This window comes from Hydra vulgaris, chromosome 02, assembly GCF_038396675.1.
Source record: "Hydra vulgaris chromosome 02, alternate assembly HydraT2T_AEP".
In the NCBI taxonomy this organism is placed as follows: domain Eukaryota; kingdom Metazoa; phylum Cnidaria; class Hydrozoa; order Anthoathecata; family Hydridae; genus Hydra; species Hydra vulgaris.
The window spans coordinates 51,203,095-51,219,072 of record NC_088921.1 but is presented as its reverse complement, the minus strand read 5'-3'; positions in this window follow the sequence as shown (position 1 = coordinate 51,219,072).

Genomic DNA, 15,978 nt, shown 5'->3' with positions numbered 1-15,978 from the left:
TTATTTTTGATAAAAAATTGTTCGAATGTCAACCATTTACTCCCTATTTTCAAAACACAAACATCTAACATCTGCTTATTCAATCATTTTTCTCTCTAGATTTCGATAATTGATGGGAAGCTACAAAATCTCGACTCACGCAAGACTCCTGGTGGTAACAACATCCACCCTCAACCACTACACGAGTGTCATTCCAGCTTTTCTGAAGCTCTTCTTCCGATCTTTGTTCAAACCCTTTAAAATAGTACTCTTCCCATCTCTTTTCTATTTGTTTGTCTCCGATTTTCAAAAACGGAGACAAACAAATAGCTTCAAATTATCTACCAATCTCCCTCACATCTGTACCTTGCAAGATTATGGAACGCATGATTAAAGCAGTAATGATGAAACACCTTATCGAAAACAATCTCAATTCGGCAAAGCACGTCTTTGTTCCCAAAAAACCATGCCTAACGAATTTAATAGAACTAATTGACATTATCTCACAAGCTCTAAACGAAGATAATGTGGAAAATGTTACATTCTTAGATTTTGCAAAAACCTTTGATCTTGTTCATCACAACTTTCTTCTCTTTAAACTCCGTGCGTATGGTTTTAAAGATCACTTGCTTGTTTGGCTAAAATCTTTCTTGACAGGTCAAATACAGAGAGTAGTCATAGGTTCAAACTTGTCAGAATGGAAAGAGGTAAAAAGTAAGCCTTGACCCAAAATACATTAGGTTAAGGCTTAGTATTGGGCCCGCAGCTTTTTATTATAACAATCAATGACATTCCCGATGCGATGACACACTATGTTAAACTCTTTGCAGATAACTGTAAACTTATAGGAATTATCAAAAGTTTGAACAATCGAATGGCGCAAAAGATTTGAATGAAATTGTTGATTGGTCAAATGACGCTACAAAATGATTTTAATGAAATTGTTGATTGGTCAAAAAATGGAAAATGAAGTTGAATTATGCAAAATGCAAATCGATGGTAATCAGGAAATCTTCAGCGACGCCAAAAGTTCCTACATATAATTATACAATACTTAACAACAATGGGTCTCATTATTCGCTAGAAAAAAAAAAAAAAAACTTTTTTTCTAATGAGCTAAGACTTGAGCTTCTCTTAAAACTGAAGTTGTCAACACGTAATGAAGTGGATGTCTTTAAATCTACATCATTACTGATCTACAAGATGCTGACTTTATGGAAGTATATTATACTGGTTTCTTGTGGTGTCTCCTTAAAATTAAAGATGCAAACAATTTAGTAAACTAGGTTAATGCTATTTCAAACTCAACTATTTAATCCAAGTTTTTTAAACTATTAAAGGTAAAAAAACTATGGGCTGTGGGAAAGAGTATTTTAAACTAACTCTTTGTAAACTGGATAAAAATGCAACTCAGCCAATTTTTTCAGAAAATGGATTACAAATACTTGTAAAAATATGATAAGTATTCTAGATGGCATAATGGTAGATTTATTGGTGGGTGCTGCTCTAGCCTTTTTCTACTTCTGCAACAGTTGTGATACCAATGACCTGGCATGCATTTTAAGTGGGTTAACCATTAAATAAAAAAAAAATACAATGGTGCAATCTGCATTATTAAGAAACTAGTAAATTTTTAAATTTCTTTTAAAGATGCTGAAAGATGAGGTCATTGCCATGAGCCTATAGTATCAAATATAACATTTTTTATCTATTCTTCACCAGACGCTACGGGTACTAGACCACTATCTGACACTGTTTTACAACATTGTGGGCTACAGACTCACACAAGGTCTGAGTAGCACGAAAGGGTAAAAACTGCGATTAAGACAGCAAATAAAAAAGTTGTTAAACCTGTACGCAAGAAAAAAGGAATGCTTTTTGATTATCCTTCTTCCGGTGGTGGAAATACTAGCAATAGACCAATGCACATTGGGCCAAAATTAACTTTTACTGGACAAAACTATTAACTCGTCATATAAAAAAAATTTAGGAACCATTTTTGCACTGTTTACTAATTTGATATTTGCGGTTCAATGGTGACATTAGTTTTAATTTTGGGTTGTTATGAATACCTAAATTGCTTAGCAATCATATATTTATTAACCTTAACAAATATAAACTGAAAAAAGTAATAACTTTGAAAGACTAAGTATTTTTATACTAAAAATGTAGCGTACCATGGATTTTTTATTTGGCAGATAGTGACACCTGGAATGCCTGGCAACGGTTCATTTTGTATAGTTACTAGCTTAAGTAACATTTCTTAAAGCACTAATGTTATAAACTAGACTAATATTAATGTGACAATCTGATTAAAAACTATTTTATGCATTTAAAAAATTTAACTCATTTCCAATTAGTAATTTTAAGTAGTTTTTGCAAATCCAGAGCTCTTTTTTATATTTCATGAAACTACTACATAATCCATACAAAGGAACCTAAAACCTAAACCTTTTTGTGCATATAATAATATAAAAATTTTGATTTTTATATTGTTATATACCAAAACTCATATATTTTGATCAGTATAAAACAGCTTTAGCTTCTTTTTCTTTGCCATCTTGGCGCAAACTACAACCTGGTTCTTATGGCATCAATTTTCTTTTCCTTGTTTTACCACTTTAGGTATCAAAATTTAACTGGGGCCTGCCACATAATACAGTTGGATAAGAGCACAGTTTTTCTATCAATGGAAGCAGTTAGTAGAACTTTTTTTATTATCAGTTACAAATTGAACTGATATTAGTTCATTTTGTAGCCATTGATTGTTATTCTCTTCAAAACGAATTTTAGAGTTTTTGCATATATACCTTTGTCAAAGATGCTTTATGAAATTAGACAGGTTATTATTTCCAGTTAAGTTTATGCCATTTGCAACTGCATCCAAACTATTAGGATTAGCTGATTTAAAGTTTTCTTGTATTATATATGAATAGATGTCAATATTTTTCATGTTTTAACTATATAAAAATATGAACTTCATTTATAAAATCTTATATGTAGTTATTATAAAAATATACATAATTTATAGCAAATTCATAAGCATTTGCAAGCAGGGCGACTAACGAAGCCCCGCTATGATAAATGTTAATTCGTTTTGTTTTTAATTAAAAGTTTTTAAAAAAATAAGTCAAGTTGACTTATAAAGGCGTTAACTGACGCGGCAGATACGATGGAGTTTGGAAGGATGTTCCAGTCAGGTACGATGCGATTACAGAGGAAGGATTCTCTTTGTAAACAATTTGCTACTGCTTGACGTTGAAGACAATGGCGTTGGCCACAGAGACCGTTGGCTGGTCCTTGCACATTTATTTCTAGAGTTAGTGAGTTTGGTTTACAAAGCTCAACTTCTTTAATGCCGTGGTATAGTTTGAAAAACTGTATTAGGTCAGCGCTGTGCCTTCTATCCTTAAGAGACTGAATGTTTATTGCGGATAGTCTTTGGTAATAAATTAAAGGCTTGAAATGAGGTACAAGCTTAGCGGCTCTTTCTTGCACTGATTCAAGAGCATATATGTCTCCGTAATAATAGGGGTTCTAGGCGTATATAAGTTGTATAAATTACGCGAAAGCTGTTAATGTCCCAATAATTCTTTTTAACATGCCTAGTGCCGTGTTGGCTACAGCATGTGCGACTTGGTCTTGCCACTTAAGTTGGTCGTTGACAATGATACCAAGGTCACGCTCGGAGGTGGTCTCACTAAGGTTGTGGTAGTTACCAATGCGGTCAGTTATGGTAAATAATACCAGACAAATTGTCAATAAATGCAGTGTTGCTATCCAGCTACATGTACTTGTGTCAAAGTCGTACCCGCGTAGTTTGACAATTAGAAGCGAGTGACTAACCTTGTGCGTTAGATATAATGTCAAAAGTCTCAATTAGATTTTACATGCACGATCTGCGAAGAACAAAACCGTGCTGATTATTGTCAAGCAGATTATGATCATTCGTATGCTTGAGCATGGAATCACGAACTAACCGTTCCATCACCTTGCATGGAAAAGAGGTAAGAGAGATTGGGCTGCAGTTACCTGGCTTTGTCTTGCAACCTTTTTTAAAAATTAGTAATGAAAGACTTTGTGAAGACCAGAGAGAAAGATAGTGCAAACGCTTAACGAGCTTCTGAAAGTATGAAAAGATGATCCGTATCAATACCTGGTGGTTTGTGTTTGTCTAGTATGGAGAAACGCAACTAGACAGCGGCTCGGGAGAAGTTTTCTTTATTTATAGTGTAAATCGTATTGATGCGTGGTTGGAGAACAGGAGCATCACCAGAAGATCCTTGCTATATGCAGAGAAGAACTGATTGTTTAACAAGTTGCATATCTCAGTTCCGTTGGATGTTAGCACGCCGTTTCCATTCTAGAGAGCCCTAATACGATTTTTGCAGTTTTTTGCCTTGTTAAGGTGAAAAGGTCTAGAGTTTTGCTTATGATGTTACGTCGTATGTGCAAAGGGCTTTATAAACAATTCTTTTCATTTTCCGTTAGGCTTTGTTAAACTCCAGCTTTACTACGTGTTTTCGGACTCGGGATGCTGCAAGAAGTTGGGCAAAATAGCAGATTTCTCTTTTGACGCTTCATCGTTAACATTCATTAACTTTATCATTAGGCCATTTTGGGTCTGTTCTAATTCAGAATAATTTGCGGCGAGTTGGAGTGAATGGTGATATAGCGGTGAGATACACTTTCAATAGATAGGCATAACACTGGTCAACCATCAGGTGAGAAAATTCCAGGACCCAATTGATCATGTTGAAGTAGTTAATCATACTTTTAAAGTTGGTGAGTTTGAAGTTGAGATGCTTGCAATTTTTATCGAAGCTGTCCGAACGGTTGTCCTTAATTATAAAATCCCAACAGAGCATAGCATGTAGATGATTTTTATGTGGGGTTCCAAGAGGAGAATCAACTTTTACATAGTAAATGTATGACGGATCATTTGATAACGCAAGGTCAAGTTGATTTTTGATAAACGTTGGTTGTAGGACAAACTGAGTGAGCAGACAGTCTTGAATTGTTTTGAGGAATGTATTTGCCTGTTGATTGGTTTCTGTAGAGAACCCACCAGAGCTATTCCATTTGATTCTGGGGTAGTTGAAATCTACAACAATAAGGAGTTTAGTAAAATTCTTTTGCTCAACTATAATAAAAGCTTGACGGTTCGAACGGTTGATGATTTTGTTTATTGCAGGTTCGTACCAAGGCGGTCTATAAATACATCCTTAAAGAATGCATTCAGATACATTTATTTGAACCCATATCTGTTCATTACTAGTTCCATTGAGAGTTTTGTCATTTTTGAATTCGAAAGCGCTGAGTGTGTTTTTTGTTCAGACAGTGACTCCTTCTCGGGAGGAAGTACGCGAGAGGCAGAAAAGTATTGAGTAGTTTTCGATTAAAAGTGGTTTTTCTGGGTCGAACCAGGTCTCACAGAAACAGAGTACATCTGAATAAATTTTCTGAACAAGTAGAAAGTTTAGTTTGTTTGGATTTGTGATTCAAGAGCAAGATTGGATTTGTGTAGAGGCATTTTATTAATTTTGGAAAAGGTGAAGTTGAAGGTGGCTGATAAATTTAGTGGTTGCGGATACTTGATTGAAAGATTAGACTCGAATTTTTGGCTTGGCGGCATCGCAAGCAGCCTTCCAGTTGCCGAATGACCATTTCTCTGTGTTAAAACAGCGGACTCGGTTGCCCCGGACGACAAATTGAAAGGGCTGGTTGAGAGTGTTGTTGGCTTTAAGACCGTCGTTGAGGTTTTTTTGCTCGTTCTTAGGTTTGTTGAAATTTTCTTGTTCAGCTGCGGTGCTGTTGGGGCGGATATAGATGTTTTTGAAGTTTTCAAGGAAGGCATACTTTTTGGATAAGGACAGTAGATTGTTGCAAGATTCTGTCGGTTCTAGTTTGACGATGAGTGGTGAGGAAGAAGGAGTCTTGTTTGTGGACAAGTTTTTAGGTTGAATTCAACCTACAACTTTGAAACCATTTGGGAACTTCAAGGATTCTTATACATTTTTTACTTTTTGCATTTCGTCAACTGCTCCTTCAATTATTTGGGTTGAACCCGGGAGCCCAGTGATAATGACTCGTTTTGCTTTAGTTAGCTGAAGTTTGGTGTTTTTGGTAAAGGCGTTTATAATTGCAACGTTAGTTGAAGAACTGTGTTTAGCGAGCTGAGATGTGATGCGGTTAATCGAGTTTTGCAGCGCTGACAAGGTAGATGTAGGGCCTTACTTTATTTCTTTAAGTTTGATTTTGAGAACTGTGTTCTCTCTTTCGATTATTGCCAGTCGCTCAAGAACATTTTTAAGAGTTTGGGCAAGAGATTTTATCATAACTAAGTTACTCTTAGTGATAGCAGATCCTTTGTTGGGGACGGACGACCAGTCATCCAGCAGGTCTAATGGATTTAGAGTGAGCAAATTAATTTCAATAACTTCGACCATTTTTGTAACGAAATTAGATATTTATGAATATTAGCTCAGAAATTACGATATTAAAATAATACTAAGTGACTTATAATCACAATAAAAATATAAATTTTAATGTTGTTTTGTTTTGTTTTTTTCGTTATATAAAATATATATATGATAAACGAGATTAGAATGGTGCACGGTAAAAAAAAAAACTTGCCGTATGAAAACTTAAGCAAGAAAAAAAAAAAAAAACTTGAGAAAAAAAAAATTGTTTGTAATATATAGTACTAAAAACTTATGAAAATAAAATAAATTGCACACAAATAAAAATGTATATTTTTAAATAAATAGGTATATGTATATCAGGGGCGGATCTAGGATTTTTATTTCTCCTTTAGCAAAATTTTTTTTGTTAATCTAGTTTTATGTCTGAGTAAAATTATTCTTATTATGTATGTATATTAATTATGTATGTATATTATTATGTATGTATATTAAAAATCCTTACTAAATTTGGGTCATTATCTTTTCTATAAAAATATCTATAAATTTAAATTAAATTGAAATTAGACCTATATCTCATTCTTAAAATCCACAGTGTATACAACTAAAAGTAATCAAATCATATTTAATATTCAAAACTAATTTTAAAATGATTCTTATAACCTGAATATTACTACTCTCTGAAGAAAAATAGTACAGTCAAATTTCTATTTATGAAGTATAAACTAAATTCAGAAAATATGCTGATGCTCCACCCCCACAGTATAAAGGTCGAAAGAGTATATGTCTTGAAAGTATTTGTTTAAAGCACATGAAGCACGTCAAGGTTTCTTCCTATTCATTAGTACGATTTTTTTATGCAGAATGAATGAAGGCATTACATTTAAAATATAATATATTATGGCAATGTGCAGTAGTGGATCAAGATTTTTTGGGGCTCAGGGCTGTTTTAAAGCAGGAGGCCTCTTTTCATGATTAATTAAAAATTTATTTTCAGAATTTCTTTTAAAAATATTTTTATCTATGAACCAAAGCCTCAAAAACTGTGGAGCCCAGGAAACTATAGCACTGGCAATGTAACTCCATAAGAAAATATGCAAATGTTTTCAAAACTCTAAAAAGTGTTAAAAAATATACCTACTGAGCACAAAACCACATTTTTAGATAAGTAACAGATCTAGATAATGCAATCTTAAAAATGTTATTAAAAGAAAATTTTTACTTACCACTGGTAATTATACCATTAAATTTTGAATGTTAGAAAAAAACGACGCATTAACGGACAGGATTGAAAAGTCGTGTTTTTCAAAAGATCTTTGTAAACTAAATTGGAAATTAAAAAATTAATAAAAACGTTAAGAAGGGGGCAAAAATACTAAACAAACTACCTATAAATATCTATTTAATTTTGAGAAAAAACATTGTTAATAGAATTCTAAATTTTTAATTATAAGCATTAAAAACTTGTGTCACGGAAGGAACGATAGGTTACTTCCGTGACACAAGTTTCAATGGCTATAACAAAAAAGTTATTATTCCACATGCAATATCTTTGTCTGAAACTAAATAGGTCTTTATAAGTTGTATGTTAGGTATTATTGCCCCCTTCTAAACGTTCTTATTTTTTTTTGAATTTCTAATTTAGTTTTTAAAGGTTATTCCTTTTGAAATATAGACTTTTCAATCCTCCCCTAATATACAATTCTATTGAGGTAAGAACCCGTAACCAGATTTGATCTAAAATAAATTCAGATAATACAAACAAAACTTTTACGAACAATCCTTTAGAACTTTTTTTTTAATAAATAAAGGTAACTCTCAGGTAACACATTATGAATAACTGAATCAATAAAAAACATAACTCTTAGACGGTGCTTAAAAATTCTAAAATTTGGCACCAACCATCAACAGTATAATTTAAATAAAATTAGGCTGATTAATAAAAAAATATAAATAACTGACAATTACTGCAGGCATAAAGCTTTAGGCAACATCAATCAGTTGTATTTTTTGTGGAAAAAGTGTTGTTTATATTATAATTGGCATCATGAAAAATCTATATTTAAAAAAATATATGTTTACAAATACAAACATCACAACAGCAACATTACAAAACTATTGCTGTTGTGATGTTTAAACTATAAGACAAGCATATCTTATTATTGTCTACGAACGAAAAGAAAAGTTACATAGTTGTAAGTACTTATTTATACTTGTTAAAAATAAACCATATTTTAAAAAAACGTCAAGAAAACTCTACAAAGACGTAAATAAATTTTACGAGTTAAACTAAAAAACATTAAATTAGTAATTAACCAATTGGTGTTGAGTTTTTAACACTAATAGGGGTCATTAACCAATAAGTGTTGAGCTGCAATTACGCTATTAAAAAATTCAAATAGCGTTATAACGACGCTCAAATAGCGTTATAACGATGTTTTATTGTGGTATTTTGTTTAAATATATTTGGATTTACAGAGATGTATTTAATTTATTGCAAAATGTCTGAATACGTTGATCTTATCAAAAGAAAACTATCTTGGTCAGAATATAGACAACGGAAGGCAGAAAAGGAAAAAGAATTTCAAATACAAAAAAGTTTATGAATATAGAGAAATATATCACAACGAAAAATCAAGACCTGAATGTGACATCTACATCTGGAATAGCAACGAATGCATCAGTAGATAAGATAGTCATTGAAGATATTGTGGACGAAGTTTCTCGAAGTGATGAGATAAGTTGTACTAAAACTACAATATCTACTTGCGATGGCGATGTGCAACAAACTCCGTTGGCGATGTACATACAAACTCTAGATGACTTAAGCACTGTTTTCATGAAAAAATCGTATCCAGCCATATGGCCACTCATTTGAAATAGTAAAGTTATTGATCATATAATATCTAACTGCCAAGTACAAACTCACATTGATCATTATCCAAAGAATGATACAGGCCGGCATTTCTCTAGTTGTCGTTTCACAAAAAAAATTGCAAACAACGAAACAATTCAGCGCCGTTGGTTAATATATTCCGTCTCTAAGGATCGAGTTTATTGTTTTTGTTGCCGGCTATTTGATAGTAAATCAACGTCGAGTTTAGTATCTGAAGGATATAACAACTGGAAATACTTGCCAGAAATGTTAAAAATTCATGAGAATAGCACTTCTCATAAGAAGTTTTACCTTTCATGGATCGACACTGAACTACGATTAAAAATAGAAAATAATAGACTGCCAAGAGCAACATTTGATTAGAAAAGAAACAACAAGATGGAATAATGTTTTGTGTATATTGATGCATGTTACACTTTATTTAGCTGAAAACAATATGGCGTTCAGAGGTGCCTCCGACAAACTATATACGCCTAATAATGGAAAGTTCTTGGGGCTTAGTACAACTTTTAGGCAAATTTGATCCAGTAATGCAGGAGCACTTGCGGTTAGCTACGAAGGGTGATGTTTCAGACCACTACTGCGGAAAAGATATACAAATTGAATTAATAGAGGTGATAGGTACAAAAGTGAAGTCAGAAATTATATTGCGCGCAAAGAAATCGAAGTATTATTCCATTATAGCTGACTGTACTCAGGACTCATTTAGAGCAACTTTCACTGACAATACGATTTTGTTGATTTATTATGAAATGACGATAAAATATCAGTGAAAGAACATTTCATAGAATTTTTGTCTGTCAATCAGTCGACTGGTGAAAGACTCACTAAAGTTATTATAGATGTTTTAAATAAATACGAACTGGAGTTGAACCATTGTAGGGGTCAGGGTTATGACAACCGGGCAAACATTAAAGGAAAAAATATTGGGGTTCCAAGGAGAATTTTGAAAATAAATCCCTTAGGTGTTTATGTACCGTGTGCCTTTCATAGCTACAATCTCGTACAATGTGATACCGCTAAGTCTTCTGTAAAATCAGTCACTTTATTTGGGATACTTCAGAAGTTGTTTACATTGTTTTCAGCTTCTGTTCATCGTTGGAAAATTCTAACCGATCACTTGGAAATATATACCGTTAAAAAGCTAAGTGACACAAGTTGGGAAGCAAGAATAAGCAGTGTTAAAGCAGTGCGTTATCAAATTAGTGCCATCCATGATGCTTTAATTACTTTGGCTATTGAAAATCAAAAAACTGATGTTCAAGTCTCTCATGAGGCTTCTACTCTAGCTGAACTGTTAAAAGATTTCAGTTTCATAGTTTCGTTGGTTGTTTGGTATGACATGCTTTTTCAAGTTAATGTCGTTAGTAAATCTCTACAATCATCAGAAATGGATTTTTGTAAATGCACAGAAAAATTGAAAAAATGCTGCACTTTTTTGGAGGAATATAGAAATACAAGTTTCTAATCCGCCATTTTAACGGCAAAGGAATTGGCCGAAGAACAAGAAATCGAGCGTGTGTTTAAAGCCATATCAAGAGTTCGATGTGTTAAGCGTCAAGCTGGAAAAACTGTCTGCAATGAGCCTATAACTTCTCTAGAAAATTTTATTGACTATACCTGTTACGGTTGCTAGTGGGGAGAGGAACTTTTCAAAGCTTAAGTTGATAAAAACCTATCTAAGATCAACAATATCCCAATCTAAGTTGACAAACTTAGCAACTTTGTTAGTAGAAAACGAAATTGCTGAAAAAATTGACTTTGATAAACTCATAAAAGAGTTTGCCGATAGAAAGGCAAGAAAAGCTAAATTTTATTAGTTTTTCTTTTTAATAAATAGTTATTTATATTATTGATTGGCTATTTAATTGGTTATTACTAATTGGTTATTTTAGCCTATGCCTTTTTTTTGTATGGGTTTATATATATATATATATATATATATATATATATATATATATATATATATATATATATATATATATATATATATATATATATATATATATATATATATATATATATATATATATATATATATATATATATATATATATATATATATATATATATATATATATATATATATATATATATATATATATATATATATATATATATATAGGTACCGGGAAATCGCGATTTCTTGTTTTTCTTGTTTGTTTTGTCGCGATTTCTTGTTTCGCGATGGTTCTTGTTTTTTTAACTCTTTTTTTTTAGGCAGAGTGAAGCAGACGTAGTTTTGTGGAGTTTCTTTCTAGAAATATATATACATATAGATACTTTTTTGAAACAAGAAAAGCTAATCTTGATTTTTTAAAGACTTTTTTGTTTTGTTACTAAACTTTTTTATAGAATATTTTGCTCCTGAATATTAGGTTGATGTTCTCTTATGAATTTGTAGTTAAAGAAATGTAGAGGCCGCTTTTTTTATTTTGAAAATAGTTTTCCTTGTGTATTTTCTAATCACATGCCAAATTCCAACGAAAAATTAATATAAGAAAATAGTTTAATTAGTGTTATACCAAGTATACCACTTTTTTCAGGTAGCCCTTGGCAAACGGTTTTTTGAGGTGGTTCATATTAGAAACATATATGAACCTTGACTATTTTTAAAAAGAAAAAAGTTTAGGCTTGATTTTCATATAGCTATTGTGTATTGTTACCATACTTTTTATGGATTATTTTGCTGAGAATTTTGCATGAAAATTTGGTTGATGTTGTCACATAAAGTCGAAGAAATGTAGAGTCCGCTTTTTTTATTCTTAAAATAGTTTGCTTCATGCATTTTCTATGCACATGCCAAACTCTAACGAAAAATAATTATTAGCAATTAATTTAATTAGTGTTGGACTTTAGGTACCTAATTTCGGTTTTTGTGTTGTTGTTTTTTCGGTTACCGAAATCCATGTGGGGTCGAAATCCGGATAAGGGGGCGATTCATAAAAAATCTTATTATGAATTATTTTTATTTATATTATTAGATTTAATTTAATATAGATAAGATCAATAAAAACGTTTTAGATGCACAAACAGATAGTAAGATCAATTTTTTTTATTCATAATAATAGTATTAATAACTATTTTCAAACCAAAAAAATAATGATTATTGTAAAACCTTAATTGTTTTTTATGTAACATATAAAAAAAGAATAATGTTTCAGATTAAAACTGTTGCTATTGAATAGCAACAGTTTTGATATTTAAAAACACTAACATTTAATATTTTAAAAACACTATCAAATTTTTTGTTAAGATTAAACTAATGAAGTATGTAATATACTTATTTATATGTGGTTCATAATAGCCTATTAAACTATTGAATCGATTAGTATCAGTTGACAATTATATTATGACATCACATATAAATAAAGTATATGAGATACTTCATTAGTTTAATCTTAACAAAAAAATTTTTTATAGTTTGAAATATTTATAAGAATGTAACATTTCACTACGAGGGTGTTAGACCATAACAAAGACACCCAGGATCAAAGATACACCTCTAATATTTGAAAGTGGAATGGAAGCAAATTGTAACAACTTTTTGTGTATAAAGATAATAAAGTTAATCTAAAAAACACTTTTTAAAGTTGAAAACTATTTTTTTTTAGGGTTACGATGGTGTTTCGGAACCTCCTCTGGCCCCCTAGATACGCCTAGTATCTATAGACTAATAAAAACTTGAAGCCTACTCTTACATCTATCTTTTGATATCAAGTTATAGGCATTTGGATAGGATTTAACAAAGTTGTAACAAATTAAGTGGGAAAAAGAATATTTGGCACCAGTTATTTGAACAAAACTATATATCTGAATTATGCTACTAAAAACGTCATAACTTTTTTTTGAATTTTTGTTTTCAATACTTTTTTCACTTTTAAAATGCTGTATTGAAGGGGTTTCTAATGACATATAACATTCAAGTATATGCTCAATTAAAAAATTTCAGTCCACATACCTAATATATATTTTATAATTTAATAATATCTAAAAAATATACATCTATTTAAAAAAATATATAAATGTTTACATATACAAATATAACAGCAGCATCACACAAAACTATGCTAGCAATTTTTAATTCATTGAGCTGAGCTTATGTTTTTATAATGTAACAAAAAGAGTAAAAAAGTTATTGTTTACTTTTTGCTAATTCATGAAACTGCAGATAAAGCAACAAATTATCTTCACTGAAGAAAACTTGTTGCTTTATTGCATGATAGAATAAACTAAATAATGCATTATAAACCGTTAATAGCTTACTGAATGGATACAAGTTTATCCCATTTCGAGCTTTTGAGGTTTGGATCTGAACAGAAATTTTGCTTAAGATGAATGGAGGTTTTCTTTGTACAGAAAACATGAATAATCTACTTCATAAGACAACTTCTTGCAAATTTTATTTTATAAAACTACATCCTTCTGTTCTTAAGCTATTCGTACATTATAACAAATGTCAGACATCATAAATAAGGCACTTAAAGAACTTTACAATGCTAACTGCAAAATCCTTTTTAAAATCTGAATTTCACAGCACGTGTACAGAATAAAGGTCCTGCAGACCTAAACCAAGCCTGCAGAGCTAAACCAAGGGGGTCAGTACCTTTCGTCTATAACATCATTTAAAGAAACAAAAGTAACTGTGTCAAAAGTAACTTCAGAATAAACGGCACACAGTTCTTGCAGTTCAGTTCTTTCAAAATTTAATGAATACCTATTCTCTGCTGTGCTCAGGTATCAGTTGTGACCATACTCAATCTTATGGTATTTGTAAATAAGATCACTTAATTCATTTTGTACGTTTTGATTTAAAGGTTTTAACACTAAATCAATGCGGCCAGATCTAATAAAGGAGAAAACACGGCAAATCTCGTTGTCAAAAAATATAGTCCATTTGTTACGCTGTTATTAAGGAATACGCTGTCTCTTAAGAACATTTTATAAAAAAAAATATCGAAAAAATACCAAAAGAACATTGTGATTTTAAAATATATTATAAATATTATGAAAACCTTGTAATTTATTAAAACCAGTTTTTTTTTTTATTACAAAAAGTTCCATAACAAAAATATCATTTGAAAAACGTTCATTAAAATTATCGACTCTATGAAATCAATTTTGACAAAATATTGAAATTACGTTTATTAAAACTATCGTTTATTGCTAAACAATAAAAAAAAAATGCTGACATAATCCAAGTTTACTTGGATAATAATAATTTATTTCTCCCAATTTGTTTATGATGAACTACTTGCAAATATAAAAAAGTATAAAAATAAAATAATAAAATATAATAAAAAAAATAATAATAATAATAAATAAACAATATACGTTTAAAACACGTGTTAATCGTTAATGAAAGATTAAGTAGTTAACGCGCGCAATTATTGCATTCAACTTCCCGCCAACAAAAGACGAACTGGAAGTATTTGAGGCATAAAGTTTAATTGATTTACGCGCCAATTATAATTGAGATTGCGCGCACTTTACTCAATATTCAATAACGCATATTTGTTTTTTTCTTATTTTTGCCGAATTGTAGCTCTCGACAATTTTTATTTTCAATGTAAAACAATTTTTTTAAGATTTTTAGCAACACAAAAAGCAAGTGTCGCATAATGTTCTATAAATAAATAATATTTGAAAAACAAACTGGTATAACCTAGACTGCTTTCAAACAAATAGCAAAAGAAAACAACCAAAGCGCATATAGTCGCCAAAAACACGCGCCTAAATTTTTAGCTTTCTTGTTATTTGGATTAAAGCTTAAATTTCTGCTAACTATAATAAAATAATAAACTAATGGGAAAAAATACCGTTAATTAATTGATGCCTTTCATACCACTTTTTACGACAAAGAAGAAAAAAAACGTCCGTCACTTTTTCTTTCACTTTTAAAAGCGTAGGGTTTTCCTAAAGCTTGGTTTCCAATTGTTGTAAAAACGCCGTACAGCAGTTGCACAACAACTATATTTTGTAGCGGAAACATTTTCTTGCTTAAGTTGTACAACTTTACATCGATTGCACAGCAAAGATTCTGTTGTAAAACAAAGGTTGCAGAAATAAAAAAAAACAATTTCTGTAATAATTGTTATCAACAAAATCGCACAGCTGTTGCACAACATTTCTACAGCTATTAAAGTTCAGGCTTAACATAACAGATTGTGTTTGTCCGCATATCATTTTAGTGTTTCAATCAAATTGTTTGTTCACATCCAGAAGTCAAATAAAAACTAAAAATCAGAAAAAAACCTGGTCGACCGTCATTAGAAGTAGATCAACCTCTTCTTTTGAAAGCGATAATGGATATTGCTCTCCATGTTTCGTCCGCTGATGAAAGACGTCGGTCAGAGGTTCTTCGGGTTATGATAGCTTAGCTATATTTGTTAAAATTGTATTTGTTAGAATTTTACTTTTAATTAGTTGGTTCTGTTTTAGGGCCAGATGAAGTACGTTTCATTAGCCAAGACGACAAGGCTAGAGTGCCAATTGGAATCAGCAGCCCAAAAAACAGGCGCCGTTGTTGATGCATTTGGAGTACCGGGTAACTTTCCCGGACCACGACTGGGTCGTGGCTGCTAAACACAAGCTCATACTATCTGTATACGCTGGAATTACGATCAAAAAACATGATCTCGGAAAAACAGATGCTGTTACTTATTCTGGACCTACCTACAT